Genomic DNA, 19,507 nt, shown 5'->3' with positions numbered 1-19,507 from the left:
GATAGATATGGGATAGATGGATACATAGAGAGATATGGAATAGATGGATACATAGAGAGATATGGAATAGATAGATATATAGATAGATATGGGATAGATAGAAAGATATGGGATAGATAGAGAGATATGGGATAGATAGAAAGATAGATAGATAGATATGGGATAGATAGATATGGGATAGATAGATAGATAGATAGATAGATAGATATGGGATAGATAGATATGGGATAGATAGATAGATATGGGATAGATAGATATGGGATAGATAGATAGATAGATAGATAGATAGATATGGGATAGATAGATAGATAGATAGATATGGGATAGATAGATAGATAGAGAGATATGGGATAGATAGAGAGATATGGGATAGATAGATAGATATTGGATAGATAGATATGGGATAGATAGATATGGGATAGATAGATAGATAGATATGGGATAGTTAGATAGATAGATAGATAGATAGATATGAGATAGATAGATATGGGATATATAGATAGATATGGGATAGACAGATAGATAGAAAGATATGGGATAGACAGATAGATAGATAGATAGATAGATATGGGATAGATAGATAGATAGATAGATAGATAGATCGATAGATAGATATGGGATAGCTAGATAGATATATCTATCCATTTAAAAAAAAAATTAGGACAAATTGCTACAGAACCTGCAGCCTGCACAAGTAATTTGATCGTAATTAAGCTACAAAACCCCCTAAATGGCCCTACCGGACCCTAATGAACCCTTCCTATCAGCGGAAGTTGGCACCCTGGCTTGTACGCAATGTGGCGCCCCGCTCACCGATGGCTTACCCTGGATGCAACCTGGTAATCCCTAGATAAATAAATAAACGCAACCAGTCAACAATAATTCACCCTGTAAACAGGAGAGGATGGTGCCGTATTGGTTAGGAAGGGAAAAAAAAGGGGTGGGGGGAATTGGACCTTAAAGGTACCGTCACACTAAACGATATCGCTAGCGATCCGTGACGTTGCAGCATCCTGGATAGCGATATCGTTGTGTTTGACACGCAGCAGCGATCAGGATCCTGCTGTGATATCGCTGGTCGTTGATTAAAGTTCAGAACTTTATTTGGTCGTCAGATCGCCGTGTATCGTTGTGTTTGACAGTAAAAGCAACGATACCAGCGATGTTTTACACTGGTAACCAGGGTAAATATCGGGTTACTAAGCGCAGGGCCGCGCTTAGTAACCCGATGTTTACCCTGGTTACCAGTGTAAAATGTAAAAAAACAAACAGCACATACTCACCCTCTGATGTCTGTCACACGTCCCTCGCTGTCCGCTTCCTGCACTGACTGAGCGCTGGCCGTAAGTGAAAGCACAGCACAGCGGTGACGTCACCGCTCTGCTGTTAGGGCCGGCGCTCAGTCAGTGCAGGAAGCGGACGCCGGGGGACGCGAAGGTGAGTATGTACTGTTTGTTTTTTTACATTTTACACTGGTAACCAGGGTAAACATCGGGTTACTAAGCGCGGCCCTGCGCTTAGCAACCCGATGTTTACCCTGGTTACCCGGGGACCTCGGCATAGTTGGTCGCTGGAGAGCGGTCTGTGTGACAGCTCTCCAGCGACCACACAGCGATGCTGCAGCGATCCTGCAGCGATCGGCACCGTTGTCTGTATCGCTGCAGCGTCGCTTAGTGTGATGTCTATTCAATTGTTGAACAAAAACCATTCTGATACCCAGACAAAGATAAATTGTTTCAAGGGCAGATGTGAAGACATGAAAGGCCTATTCTAACTAGCCCTCCACTCGCCCTAATTTGGATGTCCCTGCCTTTCTGTGGAGGTTGGCACCCTAGATATAAACGCAAGTGGCGGCCCCGCTCTTGTCGGCTTCCCCTCAGTTACCCTTCACACTTACCCTTTTAACTCACCAAATAAATGATAAGAATAGCCAAAAGGGGAGTGAGGCAAACCACTATCTATCCATATATCTATCTACATCTGTCCATAGATATATAATAGCAAGGCCGATGTTTATTAATGAATGTTTAATTAAAAGAAAAAAGGGTAAAAAAATGGTGTGGGCTCCAGCGCAATTTTCTGCGCCAGAGGGGGAAAGCCGATGACTGGGGGCCAATATTTGTAGCCTGGGAAGGGGGTAATACCCATGGCCCCTTCCCAGGCTATGAATATCAGCCCGCAGCTGTATATTTAGCCTTTACTGGCTATTATACTGGCTACTGTCGGGAGATCAGCGGCGCTACTGACGGAATAGCTGTGCGGTTTTTGTCACAGCTTCCGGCCGCGGTGGATTGTGGTAGCGACACAATCGCCGGAAGCTGTGACAGAGCCGATTGGCAATTATATATTAGATATATATTATACACTTTATCATAACTCCGTGCTCGGCTTCTGTTTCCAAATCCCAATTTCATTGTGCAGTTTTTGGACATCCACTAATTTTATTTTTGATTAACAATTGGTTCAATTTCTGAGCAATATCTGATTTGTAACTGGTGTTGTTTTAGTGAAAATGATCAAAAGTAATTCATGGTAATATATTATATATTTTTACTTGTTAAGGCAAAAGGGTGTACTTTATACTGGAACAGTGCCACTCTTGTCCATAGGCCATTGCTAGTTGCAACTTATTTACACTTCCGATTTTCACGTATGAGTACCATCCGTGGTTTTCACGAAAAGTACTCATACCTATGATATTCTATGGGGCTGTGCATATATCCGATATTTATTTTTTTTTCCCTCGGACTGTACGGTGACATGTTCAATTTTTTGACCCATAAGGGTTCAATCAAAATCAGCAATTAAAGTCAACAGGTCCTTGAAAAAATCAGAATGCACTCGGATGACATACGAGTGCGGTCCGATTTTCACGGACTGCCAATACGGAAAAAGTGGAGAAACTTTATTTTGTTTCTCCACATAGAAAAACTGACACTTGTACCACACTCCCATCAGAATAATGGTTCCGTTTTTCTCCATGTGGAAAAATTGGACATGGGAATGAACTCTTATAAGTGACTGAGCTGCAAAAACAGACACAGCCCAGAGGATCCTTTTCAAACTCCACATCAAAAACTCTGAGGATTTAGAAGCAGAATCGCTTCAAAATACCCTGTAAAAAAAAAACCTAAGTGGATGTTCTCTAAGGCGGTGTTCACACATTGCTTTTTTTGCTGTGTTTTAGGGTATGTGCACACGTTCAGGTTACGTCAGGATTTCTTGCAGAAATTTCCTGACAAAAACCGGACATTTCGGGTATGTGCACACGTTCAGGTTTTTCGTGTTTTTTCGCAATAAAAACGCTATAAAAACGCATTAAAAACGCAGACATATGCATCCTATCATTTAGAATGCATTCTGCAATTTTTGTGCACATGATGCGTTTTTTTCCGCGAAAAAAAGCAGCATTTTCATTAATTTTGCGTTTTTTTCGTGTTTTTCCCGCTATTCTATGCATTGAGAATAAACGCAAAAAAAGCGTCAAAAACGCGTGCCAGAAATCCGCATGCGTTTTTCACGTTTTTATGTGTTTTTTTAGCGCTTTTTTGATGCTTTTTTTTTTTGCGTTTTTTCCCAATGCGGGAAAAACGCGAAAAAAATGCAAAATTAATGAACATGCTGCTTTTTTTTACTGCGATGCGTTTTTTTCGCGGAAAAAAAAGCATCATGTGCACAAAAATTGCAGAATGCATTCTAAATGATAGGATGCATATGTCTGCGTTTTTATTGTGAAAAAACACGAAAAACCTGAACGTGTGCACATACCCTTAGGCTGGAGTCACACTCGGCGTAAGACAATACGGTCCGTTTTTTTACGGCCGTAATACGGAGAAATGTTCCCAAAATAGTGATCCGTAGGCAGGGTGTGTCAGCGTATTTTGCGCATGGCATCCTCCGTATGTAATCCGTATGGCATCCGTACTGCGATATTTTCTCGCAGGCTTGCAAAACCGACATCTAATGGATTTGTGTGCTCAAATGTTCGGTAAAACATATATACAGTATATATATAATCAGGGTGATCTGTACTTACATTGAGTCGCGGTGAGGCGCCCTCTGGTGGATGAACTCATATGAACTCGAGCGTGGGAACTTTTCCAAGGCTGCAGTTCATGAGAACATCCACCAGAGGGCGCCTCACCGAAACTCAATGTAAGTACAGATCACCCAGCTTTCCTTTCAGCACCCGGGGTTTTTACAACCAGGAGCAGTGCTTTAGCACAGCTCCTGGCTGTAAAATTATTTAACCCCTTCAGATGGATTTACTTCGTGGGACCTGACAGTTCATCCGAAGGTATGTATATTGTTGGTTTATTATTTTGCCAAGCGAGGGTGTTCCGGATGGATTGAGAGAGCAATAAAATACTAAAACAACCTGTTTGTTTATTTCATTAAAATACTTTTTAATAACGTGTATGTGTGTTTTTTAACCCTTTCAGACAATTGGATGAATAATGGATAGGTGTCATAATTGACGCCTCTCCATTATTAATCTGGCTTAATGTCACCTTACAATAGCAAGGTGGCATTAACCCTTCATTACCCCATATCCCACCGCTACACGGGAGTGGGAAGAGAGTGGCCAAGTGCCAGAATAGGCGCATCTTCCAGATGTGCCTTTTCTGGGGTGGCTGGGGGCAGATGTTTGTAGCCAGGGGGGGCCAATAACCATGGACCCTCTCCTGGCTATTAATATCTGCCCTCAGTCACTGGCTTTACCACTCTGGCGGAGAAAATTGCGCGGGTGCCCACGCCAATTTTTTCCGCCATTTAACCCTTTATTTTAGCAGCTACATCGCCCAAATTTTGCACATACACACTACTAACATTAGTAGTGTGGAATATGCAAAAAAAGGGGGATATGAGATGGTTTACTGTATGTAAACCATGTCTCATATCATGTCGGGTTGGGGAAGGAGAAATGAAAAGCCGGCAATTGAATTACCGACTTTTCACTAACACCGCTGCGTATTTCTCGCAAGTCACACTGCTGGTCCGTGTGGAATCCGTATTTTTCTCGCCCCCATAGACTTTCATTGGCGTATTATTTGCGCAATACGCTGACAAACGCAGCATGCTGCCATTTACTACGGCCGTAGAAAGCCGTATAATACTGAACCGTAATATACGGCTGATAGGACCAGACCCATTGAGAATAATTGTGCCGTTTGTTTGGCGAGTTTTACGGACGTATTTTCTGCGCTCATACGTCCGTAAAACTCGCTAGTGTGACTCCAGCCTTACAGTACCAGCAAAAGCTGTGAGTTTTTAGAAATCTCCTGCACTCACATTATTATTTTTTTTTTTTTCCTTAGTGAATTGAAAAACTGCTGGGTTTTTGAGAACTGCAGCATGTCACTTCTTTCAGCGTTTTTTGATAGAAAGCAATGGGTAAGTGCAAAAACGCAGGTATCAGGTTTTACTACATTTTTTGGTGCAGAAAACTTGGAACAGGCACTAACCTGTATCAACATAAAACAGCAGCAAAATCTGCTTTATAAGCAGCTTCTTTACTGTCGAGAGCAGGTTTTGCCTGCAGAAACAAACGCAACATGTGAACATAGCCTTAGGCTAGGATCAACGGGTTGTTTTTTTTTTTTTTTTTTTTGAACACACAAAAATCTCTCTCAAGCTTTAGGAATCAACTTTATTCATGTCTTTTTTTTTTTTTTTTTTTTTTTAATTTCTAGGCCTTTTTTTTTATCCTCGACTGTTTTTGAAGCCTTTTTTCCCCACATGGTGCAATATACTCTCTTGACTTGTCAAGTTTGCTCTGTATCCCATGAGGGTTTTGCCTCGAAGTGAGTTTTCAAAAGATAGTGGAAAAAAAATTATTGGGAAGAAAAACCTCGCTATGAGTGTAATATGATGTGTTTTTACAGGGCATGTTCATCAATTGTAATTTGTGAGAGCATTCTTGTGCAAGTGATTCATTCTCCTGCGACACCTCCGCAGGGGAAACCAGGCATTACACTTTTTTTTTTTCCTCATGCGTGGAAAAGTTGGATGTGTGAACAAGTCCTTAGCTACAAAAATGGACACAGCCCATTAACAAAAATTCTTGTAAGGGCGTCCTTTGTTCATCGTCATAGGCAATAAAATATCCCTGGTCATGTATGTATTTAAAATGACTGTCAGACCAATGTCGTTAGTGTTTTGTTTTTGTTTGTTTTGTTTTTTTTAATAAAAACAATTGAACTGTTGAAGTGACAATTTTTCACTCTCTGTAGACGAGCTTTTTTTTTTTTTTTCCTGCTTTTCACCCAACGTCCAAAATCCTAATCTAACCTTAAACTACAGAACCTGGGGTTTTTACGGTTGCTGCTAAACTAAAAAATTAAGTTATTTCTCCAACGCTTAGAGTTCATAGAGTTTTGACAGGTATTTTGAAGAAGATCCTCCTCAAACTCCACATCAACAACTCTTCAAATACTGGAATCCACTTGTAAATACCCCATCAAAAAAACTGAGTGAGCGTACCCTAAGGCCGGCATCACACACAAGGTATAAAAATACGGTCCGTGTATTACGGCCGAGATTCGCAGAAATGTTCCCGAACAGTGATCCATATGTCATCCGTGTGCAATGCGAGGATGCGACTTTTTTTTTTCTGATTAAAGTATCCGTGTGACATCCATATGGCATCCGTAAGGTGACATTTTCTCGCCGGCTTGCAAAATGGACATATAATGGATCCATGGGCTCAAATATTTATGAAAACTTATATACAGTCTGTACATGTATGTGGAGTGCCCCCAGTAGGGCTATGGGGTACTCGGTACCGGGCCCTTCGGTTTTCAAAGGGGGATGTCACGGTGGTTGACCCGGACCGTGGCCCTAGGGACATCCGTTGTAAATTGGGGAAAGGTCTTTAAAGGGATAATGTTAGTGACGCCACCTGTGGTATTCGGTCAGGGTGACCGACGCTGCGGTGAGGGGTCCGCTGGGGTGATGTTATGGCAGCTAGATGGTATACCTTCCCACAGGTGAAGTATATCCCCAGGGCTTCCCAGAGTGTAGATGGCGGATGGTGTGAGGCACAGTGAAGAACGAGGACACAAGGTTGCAGTCTCTTTACCTTTTTACTGAAGGCTTCAGCGTCCACAGTCCAGAGCACCAGACCACAGGGTAGGCAGAGTCCGGCCGGTCTAAAGGCAAATCCAGAGTCCCCCTTATCCAGGTAGAAATCAATAACCTTCCTCTAGCACCTGTGTGTTGTAGTCCCTTCCTGCTGAGCTTCTCGGTAAGGTCCACTCCTCACAACTGACATTGGTGTTCTAGATGTTATGTCTCTTTCTCTCTGTTCCCCTGATGGATAGGATAGGACAAACCTGTATGACTGATGGCCTGAGGCTTTTTACAAGGACTCTATCACGCCCCGGCCTCCACAGTTGCCACTGTGCCTCCTGGGTATAAGGTCGGGCAACTAATATGGAACTAGCTGTCCTGCCGGTCTCTGGAGCCAGGCTTGAAGACGATGACTCCCTCGGTGTTCCGGCTACCGGATCCTGTGCCTCAGAAAGGAGGCAGCCTTTTACAGGGCAGAACTCCTTCTGGTTTCCTCTCCTTTTGCTATGACTTCGTTTCTCACTGGCTACAATACAATTCCCTTCCAATGTCTCTTTCTTAGGATGCTGCCGCACATGGGGCAGGCGCAGCTCTGTGGCTTTCTGTCTAGGCCTCTGACAGGATCCCACCCCTGTCAGGGACCCACTACCTGAGAGGAGCTCAGATAGCAGCTTACTGGGTGAAGCCCAGCTCGCTTCTGCCTAACTTCCTGTCCAGAAGTGAGGAGTGCCCTAATAAATAGGAGCATGGCTCCCCCTGGAGTGTGAAGTGTGTTGTGTGGTTTGTGATACCTGGTAAAGAGATCTCCTTTATTGCCTTCAGACATAATATCACTCCCCCTGGTGGAAGAACGACATTACTGCAACGACCAGGACCCTGGGGAGCTGCATATGTGTATATATGTATGTATATACATGCTGTTGTGCAAATGGAATAGCCAACAGATGGAAATTATTGGCAATCATCAAGACCCCCTCAATAAAGGAGTGGTTCTGCAGGTGGGGACCACAGACCACATCTCAGTACTAATACTTTCTGGCTGATGTTTTGGTCACTTTTGAATGTTGGTTGTACTTTCACACTCGTGGTAGCATGAGACGGACTCTACAAGCCATACAAGTGACTCAGGTAGTGCAGCTCATCCAGGATGGCACATCAATGCGAGCTGTGGCAAGAAGGTTTGCTGTGTCTGTCAGCGTAGTGTCCAGAGGCTGGAGGCGCTACCAGCAGACAGGTCAGTACACCAGGAGACATGGAGGAGGTAGTAGGAGGGCCACAACCCAGCAGCGGGACCGCTACCTCAGCCTTTGTGCAAGGAGGAACAGGAGGAGCACTGCCAGAGACCTGCAAAATGACCTCCAGCAGGCCACAAATGTGCATGTGTCTGCACAAACGGTTAGAAACTGACTCCATGAGGATAGTCTGAGTGCCCGACATCCACAGATGGGGGTTGTGCTCACAGCCCAACACCGTGCGGGACGCTTGGCATTTACCACACAACACAAGGATTGGCAAATTCGCCACAGGCACCCTGTGCTCTTCACAGGTGAAAGCAGGATCACACTGAGCACATGTGACAGACGTGACAGAGTCTGGAGACGCCGTGGAAAGCGATTTGCTGCCTGCAACATCCTTCAGCATGACCAGTTTGGCAATTTGTCAGTAATGGTGTGGGGTGGCATTTCTTTGGAGGGCCGCACAGCCCTCCATGTGCTCGCCAGAGGTAGCCTGACTGCCATTAGGTACCGAGATGAGATCCTCAGACCCAGGGCCGGACTGGGACTAAAATTCAGCCCTGGCATTTGAAGTTACACAGGCCCACTTGTCACACGGTGACTGTATAATACCTTTGTACACTTGTAGGCAGGGCCGGTTTTAGGCAAAGTGGGGCCCTAGGCAAAGTTTAAAATGGGGCCCCAAATGCTAACATATTGCACATCACACAAAAGCATTTCGGTTGTATTTACTTACATGCGCTGATCTCAGGCCGCTAAATGAGTTTGATCGACCATACTGAAGTTGTTCAACGCTTGTTTCCCGGCCTCTTTCCACCGTCTGAGACAGAATGATGGGACAGAACGATCACTAACAGATCACCATACAGTATCATGTTATCAGCAGCACATCTACAGTTTACGCTGGCGATGTGCTGCTGAGAACAATGATTTTTGTTCCGGCAAAAACAATCTGAGTATGCAGCATTTTACTTGTTTAGTAAAATATACCCCATAGTCCTCCATATATTATAATGTGCACCATAGTCCTCCATATATTAAAATACACTGCTCAGTCCTCCACAGAGCATAATACACTCCTCATAGTGCTCCATATAGTATAATGCACCGCCATAGTCATCCATGTAGTACAATTCACTTCCCATAGTATAATGCACCCCATAGTTCTCCATATAGTATAACGTATTCCCCAAAATCCTCGATACAGTATAATGCAGCCCACATACAGTATAATGCAGCCACCACCCTACAGAGTATAATGTAACCCCCCATAGAATATAATGCAGCCCCCCCAATAGAGTATGATGAAATCACCCCTCATAGAATATATATATAATACAGCCCCCCCATAGAATTTAATGTAGCCCCAAATAGAATAGAATACAGCCCACCTCCCCATAATATATAATGCAGCCCCCCATAGTATAAGACAGCCTCCCCCATAGAATATAATATACCCCCATAGTATAACACAGCCTCCCCTACAGAATATAATATACCCCCGCAATAGTATATAACACAGCCACATAGTATATAACATGGCCTCCCCCATAGAATATAATATACCCCCTATAGTATATAGCAAAGCCCGCATAGTATATAGCACAACTTGCATAGTATATAGCACAGCCTGCATAATATAGCACAGCCTGCGTAGTATACAGCACAGCCCACACAGGGGTATATAGAGCACAGCCCGCACAGGGGTATATAGAGCACAGCCCGCACAGGGGTATATAGAGCACAGCCCGCACAGGGGTATATAGAGCACAGCCCACACAGTATACAGCAGAGCCCACGCAGGGGTATATACAGCAGAGCCCACACAGTATACACCAGAGCCCACGCAGGGGTATATACAGCAGAGCCCACACAGTATACAGCAGAGCCCACAGAGGGGTATATACAGCAGAGCCCACACAGTATACAGCAGAGCCCACACAGGGGTATATACAGCAGAGCCAACACAGGGGTATATACAGCAGAGCCCACACAGTGTACAGCAGAGCCCACACAGGGGTATATACAGCAGAGCCCACACAGGGGTATATACAGCAGAGCCCACACAGGGGTATATACAGCAGAGCCCACACAGGGGTATATACAGCAGAGCCCACACAGGGGTATATACAGAAGAGCCCACACAGTATACAGCAGAGCCCACACAGGGGTATATACAGCAGAGCCCACACAGTATACAGCAGAGCCCACACAGGGGTATATACAGCAGAGCCCACACAGTATACAGCAGAGCCCACACGGGTATATACAGCAGAGCCCACACAGGGGTATATACAGAAGAGCCCACACAGTATACAGCAGAGCCCACACAGGGGTATATACAGCAGAGCCTACACAGGGGTATATACAGAAGAGCCCACACAGTATACAGCAGAGCCCACACAGGGGTATATACAGCAGAGCCCACACAGGGGTATATACAGAAGAGCCCACACAGTATACAGCAGAGCCCACACAGGGGTATATACAGCAGAGCCCACACACTATACAGCAGAGCCCACACAGGGGTATATACAGCAGAGCCCACACAGGGGTATATATAGCAGAGTCCACACAGTATACAGCAGAGCCCACACAGGGGTATATACAGCAGAGCCCACACAGTATACAGCAGAGCCCACACAGTATACAGCAGAGCCCACACAGGGGTATATACAGCAGAGCCCACACAGTATACAGCAGAGCCCACACAGGGGTATATACAGCAGAGCCCACACAGTATACAGCAGAGCCCACACAGGGGTATATACAGCAGAGCCCACACAGTATACAGCAGAGCCCACACAGGGGTATATACAGCAGAGCCCACACAGTATACAGCAGAGCCCACACAGGGGTATATACAGCAGAGCCCACACAGTATACAGCAGAGCCCACACAGGGGTATATACAGCAGAGCCCACACAGGGGTATATACAGCAGAGCCCACACAGGGGTGTATACAGCAGAGCCCACACAGGGGTGTATACAGCAGAGCCCACACAGGGGTGTATACAGCAGAGCCCACACAGGGGTGTATACAGCAGAGCCCACACAGTACACAGCAGAGCCCACACAGGGGTGTATACAGCAGAGCCCACACAGGGGTATATACAGCAGAGCCCACACAGGACACGCCGATTACAAGCAAGGCGCAGGAGCGCCGCTTACCCCAGCTACACCAGCAGAGTGACCTCACCTGGCCACTACCAGCAGCATACAGACGGATATATTACAACTAGTGTCACTGGAATTTTTTCCTCTCACTCCTCCACATGCTTTCCACTTATTGAGATAAGCGATTACGTGATAAAGGCTCCGGTGGAGCCGAAACGTTGTATATGATCGCATGAGCTGCTTTATTCTGTTATGCTCTCAGGTTTAGAATAAATTCACATGTTATTTGCACGTTACGCATAATTCATTTCGAGTGTGCGGTGAATTAGATATTTATTTACTGTCTGGGACTGACTGTCCCTTTACACCGGCACCTCACTCTTCTATTGACTGAGTGCACGCCAAAACTTTACTTTCACACAGGGGTGTATACAGCAGAGCCCACACAGGGGTATATACAGCAGAGTCCACATCTCGTCACCCCCCCCCCCCCCGATAATGGCCCCACAGTCAAGTTAAAAAAAAAACAACACTCTCCTCACCTTTCCTTTTGCCCGTGCTGCTCCTGTCTCCTGTCTCGGCGGCTGCAGTCTGCCCGGGACACAGCAGGTGCGCGATGATATGATGTCATCGCGCACCCGCAGTGTAAGAGGCAGAGCGGGGAATGATGGGAGAGGGGGCGTCAGGTGACGCTCTCTCCTCCATCATTGCATTGAACTATACCGGCGTCATAGACGCCGGTATAGTTAAATGCGGCGGCGGCACTGGCGGGGGGGGGGGAGGGGGAGGAACAGTGCAGCGGCCCACTACTGGCACCGGCCCTTCTGGCATTTGCCAGAAGTGCCCGATGGCCAGTCCGGCCCTGCTCAGACCCCTTGTGAGATCATATGCTGGTGCGGTTGGCCCTAGGTTCCTCCTAATGCAGAACAATGCCAGACCTCATGTGTCTGGAGTGTGTCTGCAGTTCCTGCAAGATGAAGGCATTGAAGCTATGGACTGGCCCCCCTGTTCCCCAGACCTGAATCCGATTGAACACATCTGGGACATCATGTGTCGCTCCATCCACCAACGTCACGTTGCACCACAGACTGTCCAGGAGTTGGCGGATGCTTTACTCCAGGTCTGGGAGGAGATCCCTCAGGAGACCATCCATCATACAGGCACGTGGAGGCCACGCACACTACTGAGCATCATTTTCTTGTCTTGAGGCATTTCCACTGAAGTTGTATCAGCCTGTAACTTAATTTTCCACTTTGATTTTAAGCATCATTCCAAATCCAGACCTCCATGGGATATTAGTTGTGATTTACATTGATAATTGTTATGTTTTATTGTTCTGAACACATTCAACTATGTAAAGAATAAAAATTTACAACTGGAATATTTAATTCAGTGATTTCTAGGATGTGGGATTTTAGTGTTCCCTTTATTTTTTGAGCAGTGTATATATATATATATACCTATACTATGTGTAGACATTTATTTTATCTATTCTATTTTAACCTGTCAATGTGATTTTACTGTACACCGCACTGAATTACCGGCTTCTCTATAGGACACCGGTGCGTATTTCTCTCAAGTCACACTGATGGTCTGTGTGGTGTGCGAGTTTTTCCCGCACTCATAGACTTGCATTGGTGTATTTTGGGCGTAATACGGTGACAACCGCAGCACACTTTTATTTCATATGCACGTATAATACGGCCGAGAAAATTACGCGTGATGCGAGCTGGTCTGAGTGATATGCGACTTTTTATTTTTTTTTTCCCCGGATAGCACTCGTCCATATTACGCTCTAGTGTGACTCTGGCTAGAAGGCTAAGTTCACACAGAGATTTTTTTTTTGTAAGGCAGAAAAATCCCTTTCAAGAGGAATCAACGTTTTTTTATTGTAGGTTTTTTTTTTTTATCCTGAAGTGTTTGAAGCGTTTTTTTTCCCCCACACATGTTATGTAGTCTTTTGACTTGTCAAGTATGACCTGTATTCCATGAGGGTTTTGCCTCGAAGTGAGTTTTCAAAAGTTGGCAGGAATAAAATGTATTGAAAAGAAAAACGAAAAACTGGGCTGTGTGAACAGCGGAGGGGATTTTCCATTTAAATAAAGAAGGATTTGAAGCCGTTTTGGAGGAAGATTTCAGATCAGATCCAAAAGCCTGAATAGGGTGAGGGGTGGGGGGGTAAGCGGGGTATTTGCCCCAGGTGATGGGTACCAAGAAGCCATGTTGTGAGGGCATAGGTATTTGGATACAAGGTGATGGCAGTACATTGAACTTTTTGCCCTGGATGAGGGAAAACCTGACAATAGATCTACAGGTTAATTTGGCGTCCGTCGTCTTCTCGCATCACCTGATCTCCCCCAACGCCCCTGATTCCGGGGATCCTTATCCTGCAGTAACATGAAAGCGTCTCACCTCAAAAACGCTGTCTCCACCATTCTTAATTCCGTCAGAATCTGGTAACGTGGCAACAATTTCCAAGGAGACAGGGTTCCCAGGATATGTGGGAAGCGGGATGTCGCTGACAGCTGAGGCCTGGGATCAGTCATCGGTGCTGGATATTTAAGTCCTGAGGTTCAGGGATCATATTGGGTTTATATATTACATAGATGTAAATTTTTGCAGCATCTTCATTAAAAAGAAAAAAAAAAGGAGTCTGTATCTGTAGTGCTGCTGTGCATTCATCCTCTGAAATACTCTGTGCTGCTGTTTAATTAACTACATAATTCTAGATTGTCCCATTATCTTGTGTCCCTGACCTGAGGTCAGCCGATCATAGCTGCCGGCTGTGAAGAAATGGGTGCGTATACAACCAAAAAAATTAAGTCACTAGAAAATTGATAGTGATGCATATTATGAAATCTTGAGGACCAATAGCCTCAAAGCTCTAACGCGGACCCCCTGCTATCAATGTCAGACTCTGATATGTAAGGAGAAACCTGTGGTTAGAAAGATCTGCAATGTAGTCAGAAACAGCGCCACTCTCTCCTATGGTTGTTTCTGGTATTGCAGCTGAGCCTCATATGCAAATATGTTAAATAAATAGATTTTTTTAACCGTAGAAAACTCTTTGAGCAGGTGGTTTGGAGGCATTGCTAGAAAGACAAGGAAGGGAAGCCATCTTAGGCTCTGCTTAAACATCCATTCTGACACTCCGTTCAGACATTCCGAACAGACAAATGGAATAAGTGACCAGTTGCACCAGTAACGGAGGCGGAAGCAGAGGTACCCCACTGATTTTTTTTTGGGGATCCATCTGGATCCCTTTTTTTTATTTATTTTTTTGAGATCGGAAGAAAAAATTCTGTATGCAGGACTTCTTATTTTCCATCCTAAAAAATGGACACCATTATAAACCCCATAATAATCAATAGGGGCCTTATCAAAAGTAAGTGACCATACACGCGCTCAGTCACTGTTCCATTAGGGCTTAATATACCTTGGTTATTTTGTGCATTTATGAGAACATAGGAACTTAACGCTCCAGAATTCTTAATTTTTTAGGGAGTACACCCCTATAATAAAAGACATGTCGGTATAATTCACTGCTCTATTTAACATCCCCATTTAATAACTTTAATAGAGCTCAGCTGCAATACCAGACATAACCTGTGGGTAGGGGTGGCGCTATTTTTATGGAAGAAAGAAGCAATGTTTGACTAATCCTGAACAATCCCTTTTATTATAGTTACTTTTAGATTATTTTGAAAATAGTGAAAGGTGTCAGGATTAGCAGATTTGGATCCTGCCACCATTGTTATTTGTGGGCAGGAGGGCGGGTACCGATGTGCCAGGACAGCTGTATGCTCCATGTGAGAGGAGGAGGGTAGGCATTTACATTTGTGCACAGTTCTAGCACTGGCCACGTAGTCACTGCATTTTCCCTGTGGATCTTTGAATAGTAGAATAGTTTCCTATTTTGGCCCAAGTTACCAGTTTAAGGTGGACCTGTCACTTGCCATAATCATGTAATCTTTAGCCCAATATAAATGCCGCTGTTCTCCTGAATCCGGCGATGTTTTTAGTTTCTTCCTGCGGCTCTCTGTTCCTGAGATACGGCCCTCTCTTTCCTACATATAAATTTAGTCTTGTTAGCCAAATGGGCCTGGTCTTCTGCTGCTCTTTGTGGGCGTATTCTTGAGGACCACGCCTTCTTGACTAACAAGACTAGATTTATACCTAGGAAAGAGGAGGCCATATCTCAGGAACGGAGAGGCGCAGGAACAAAAGAAAAACATCGCTGGATTCAGGAGAACTGCAGCAATCAGGAAAATTAATTACGTATTGATAGCAAGTGACAGATTGTCTTTAAAAATGTGGTCTAGTTTTAAAAAAAAAAAAACAACTTTTATATGTTCTATCGTGGAGTTTTAGGCTCGTAGAGAAACGTCCCCATAACGGACAATTCTAATCTATTAGCCAGTGACTTAACTGGAGTGTAAGGCTGCGTATCCACGATCAGGATAGCCGGCGGTATCGCCAGAGCGGCGAAGCCGCTCGGCACTAAGCCCCGCCCCCTTTCTGGGACGCGATGATGCCGAATGTGTACAGTACACATCCGGGATCATCGCACCCCTCGCCATAGGGCCCTGTGATATTACCTGCGGCGACGCAGCGTCGCCGCAGGTAGCACGGACATGCTGCGATCTGAAAAGACGCGCAGCATGTCCGGAGTCGCAGGCCCGTCGCGTGCGGGTTTCCACGCATAGTGGACACGGGATTTCAAAAAATCCCCTCCACTATGCTGGAATATCTGGATGCTGCGTGTTTGACGCTGCAGCGTCAAACACGCAGCGTTTACTTACCGTGGACACTCACCCTTAGAACTCCAACAGGACCCCCAAGTATCACAACTAAACTGAAAAGATATGATGGACAGGTAGGGTCTTCCCTTAGGGGAAAAGGAACCGACATCTACTCCCACTCATCTTAAAGGAGCAGTCTTACTTCCATTAATATTTTTCAGTGTCTACCTGGCATATATTGAGTTTTTTTTTTTTTCTTCAATGTGTTGCCTTTTAGGGTATGTGCACACGTCAGGATTTCTTGCAGAAATTTTCCTGACAAAAACCGAACATTTCTGCCAGAAATCCGCATGCGTTTTTCATGCGCTTTTGACGCGTTTTTGGTGCGTTTTTGGTGCGTTTTTTCCCAAATGCATAGAATAGCAGGAAAAACGCAGAAAATCTGCAAAATTAATGAACATGCTGCTTTTTTTTTTTACCGCGATGCGTTTTTTTCGCGGAAAAAAACGCATCATGTGCACAAAACATGCAGAATGCATTCTAAATGATAGGATGCATAATGTATGCGTTTTTAATGCGTTTTTATTGCGTTTGTAACACGAAAAAACGCGAAAAAAACCTGAACGTGTGCACATACCCTTACTGAGGAAATGTAAAATCGGTGTTGTGTGCTGTGAGAATTTCCACTATCTGCTGTTTTGACTGATTACGTTGAGTGAGAAACTGCAGCTGCATCTCCCTCCTTCCCCTCCTCCTATATCTACCATTTACAATTGCATATTATGCTACTTTTCAATAGACATAGAAGTATTGTGGAAGGAAAATAATCCAAAATGGCAAGGATTAAAATATTGGGATTTGGGGAAATTGGGTGGGTATGGAAGGGTTATATATACTGTATATATTATAGTTTGCCTTCAGAAGTCTGGAAAAGCTGGGTGGTAACCCTTTATATTTGCAGCCATTAGTGACCCTGAGATTCTGGCTGGAGACCAGTGATTTTTGGCCAAAATTAAAAATAACTTACGAGGGAAACCAGCTGCGGGAACAGGCGCACACCCACTTTCCTTTAAGGAGACTTTAAATAGGTTTTACAATAACTATTCTAATACTGGCACAAAATAGGATTACAGATCAGAAGAGCAATCAATCATTAGCAGCAAATCAATTGTGGTTAGCCTGGCTCAGGGTGGAGATTTCTTGCAAAATCCTGGAATAATTTAATGTTACAGCATATTTCCATGTCACCACCCTTAATCTGAATAGTATGTAAAGGGGTTGTATAAGATTAGAAAATCGGTGAAACAGCGCCACCCTTGACTATAGGCTGCCTGTGGTATTGCGGTTTAGCTCCTTTCAGGCTCTCCGGATATCACACACAGCCCATGGATGGGAGTAATGATGGCTTTGAAAGAACTCAGCCAAGTTTTTCTCTTGTCGTCATACAATTTCTATAAAGAGTAATAGTTGTTTTCGTTTGATAAATAGTGCACATGAAAATATTTTTTTTTTTATAATATATCTTAGAGAAATTAGCTTCTTTCTCCTCCTGGACAGATCATTCACTCTCAATTCATGGGTAAAATCTGTATTTAGTGAAGACCGGGTTTCCTCATTACAGAGATAGGAGATGACAGTTGGTGCTTATAAGATTCTATGGAGAGGTGAAGGGGAGGAGCTAGAGGCGGAGACGGACATTCCGCTGCCAGTTCTTCTAAAATAGCAGAATGCCAAGAGTGTGCAAAGCAGTCATCAAAGCAAAAGGTGGCTACTTTGAAGAACCGAGAATATAAGACATATTTTCAGTTGTTTCACACTCTTTTGTTAAGTATATAATTCCACATGTGTTAATTCATAGTTTTGATGCCTTCAGTGTGAATGTACAATTTTCATGGTCAAAAAAAAATATCTTTAAATGAGAAGGTGTGTCCAAACTTTTGGTCTGTAAAATATACATATATATATATATATATATATATATATATATATATATATATATATATATATATATATATATATATATATATATATATATATATATATATATTAATATTATACTTCTGCGGATTCTGTTCTGATCGTTTTTCTTGGTAAGCAATGTGGCTTCTTCATTTTGGAATATATATTAAATTGCGTTGTTCTCCTTTGTTTTCTTTTGCAGGTCTTGTTATCTCGCATCCTTTCTACGGTTATCACTGGTGAACATCTGAACATCTCGCTGGCTGTTCTCGCTGGGTTTTCGGGAGGGATCAGGAGGAGAATTTTAACTATTGGATGCCCATATCAGACCACCCTGCCGCTCCCACCAGCACTGTAAGTAGAGCTAGGCTTAAAGTGAATGTCCAACTTTACTTACCATCCCCAAATTCTAATATTGTTTTTTTTTTTTTTTGGTGCAGACCTTCCAGTCCTTTTACATAGAGAAAAAGTATTCACACCTTAGACATTTGTGTCCTATCCACCTCCAGAATGACGGTCTCTTGACCCCACTTCTGTTGGCTTTTGGCTTCCAAGGTTAAAGGAATGGAGGGGGGTCCTCTGTTCACTTCTATGGGAGTCCTGAAACTGCAGAAGTGGGACCTGCTGCATATTAAAAAAAAAAAAAAGCAAGTAACCTATCTTACTTAATGGGTGCAAAATATGCAACATCAAAAACTCACCAAAAGCTGATTGTGGAAACGTGGCCCAAGCGGCTAAGCCTCTGGTGCTACCAGCAGGCCGGTCACAGGTGCCTTCTGCAGATCGCACAAAGCCCACTACTTTTAAGCTGATTTCCCCTTAGTCCCCTTTTAGATGGGTGAAATCTCACTTGGGAGAATTGGCCCTGGTACCGTGTTGCTGATGGTTATGACTTGTCCTCTTTTAGGCTGGGTCCCTACTGTGGCATGAGATGTCATTTTTGGTAGTATTTTGGCACACTTAAGAAGCTACGCATCAGCCTTGTTTGGTGTAACATGACCTAGAGAATCTCTGGACTCTGGACTACAAAAGCAGTAAAGAAATGAGGGTGTACTTATGACCAACAGGTCCAAAACGAGTCTCCCTGCACTAGGAGTCTGCACAGGTGGAGTGGAGTCTTGTGTCATGCTGATTGTGAGGCCTGGTGGGTGGAAAACTGAATATCCTCATATTGTCAAGAGTGAGGCCGGTAAAAATCAAGCCATGAATATTTCTATTATACCGGTGTGCCTCCTGAATGTGTGACTAATAATGCCTGTGTACCTCCCGGACGTGTAACTATGATGCCTGTGTGCCTCCTAGACGTGTGACTATGATGCCTGTGTGCCTCCTGAACGTGTGACTGTGATGCCTGTGTGCCTCCTGGACGTGTGACTATGATGC

General features: G+C 44.1%; 1 protein-coding gene across 2 annotated transcripts in view; it reads left to right on the top strand.

Moving 5' to 3' along the window:
* The window catches only part of NUMBL (NUMB like endocytic adaptor protein), an 80,302-nt gene that overhangs the window by 39,179 nt on the left and 21,616 nt on the right, over positions 1-19,507 (top strand). For both annotated transcript variants that reach the window (XM_077285582.1, XM_077285583.1), the window contains one exon: positions 18,327-18,478. The gene's annotated coding sequence lies outside the window, so the exon portion shown is untranslated. The remainder of the gene's footprint in view (positions 1-18,326; positions 18,479-19,507) is intronic.

The sequence above is a fragment of the Ranitomeya variabilis genome, chromosome 2 (genome assembly GCF_051348905.1).
Source record: "Ranitomeya variabilis isolate aRanVar5 chromosome 2, aRanVar5.hap1, whole genome shotgun sequence".
Classification (NCBI taxonomy): Eukaryota; Metazoa; Chordata; class Amphibia; order Anura; family Dendrobatidae; genus Ranitomeya; species Ranitomeya variabilis.
Note: the sequence above shows the minus strand (reverse complement) of the source record. Positions and strands in the feature narration are given on the sequence as shown.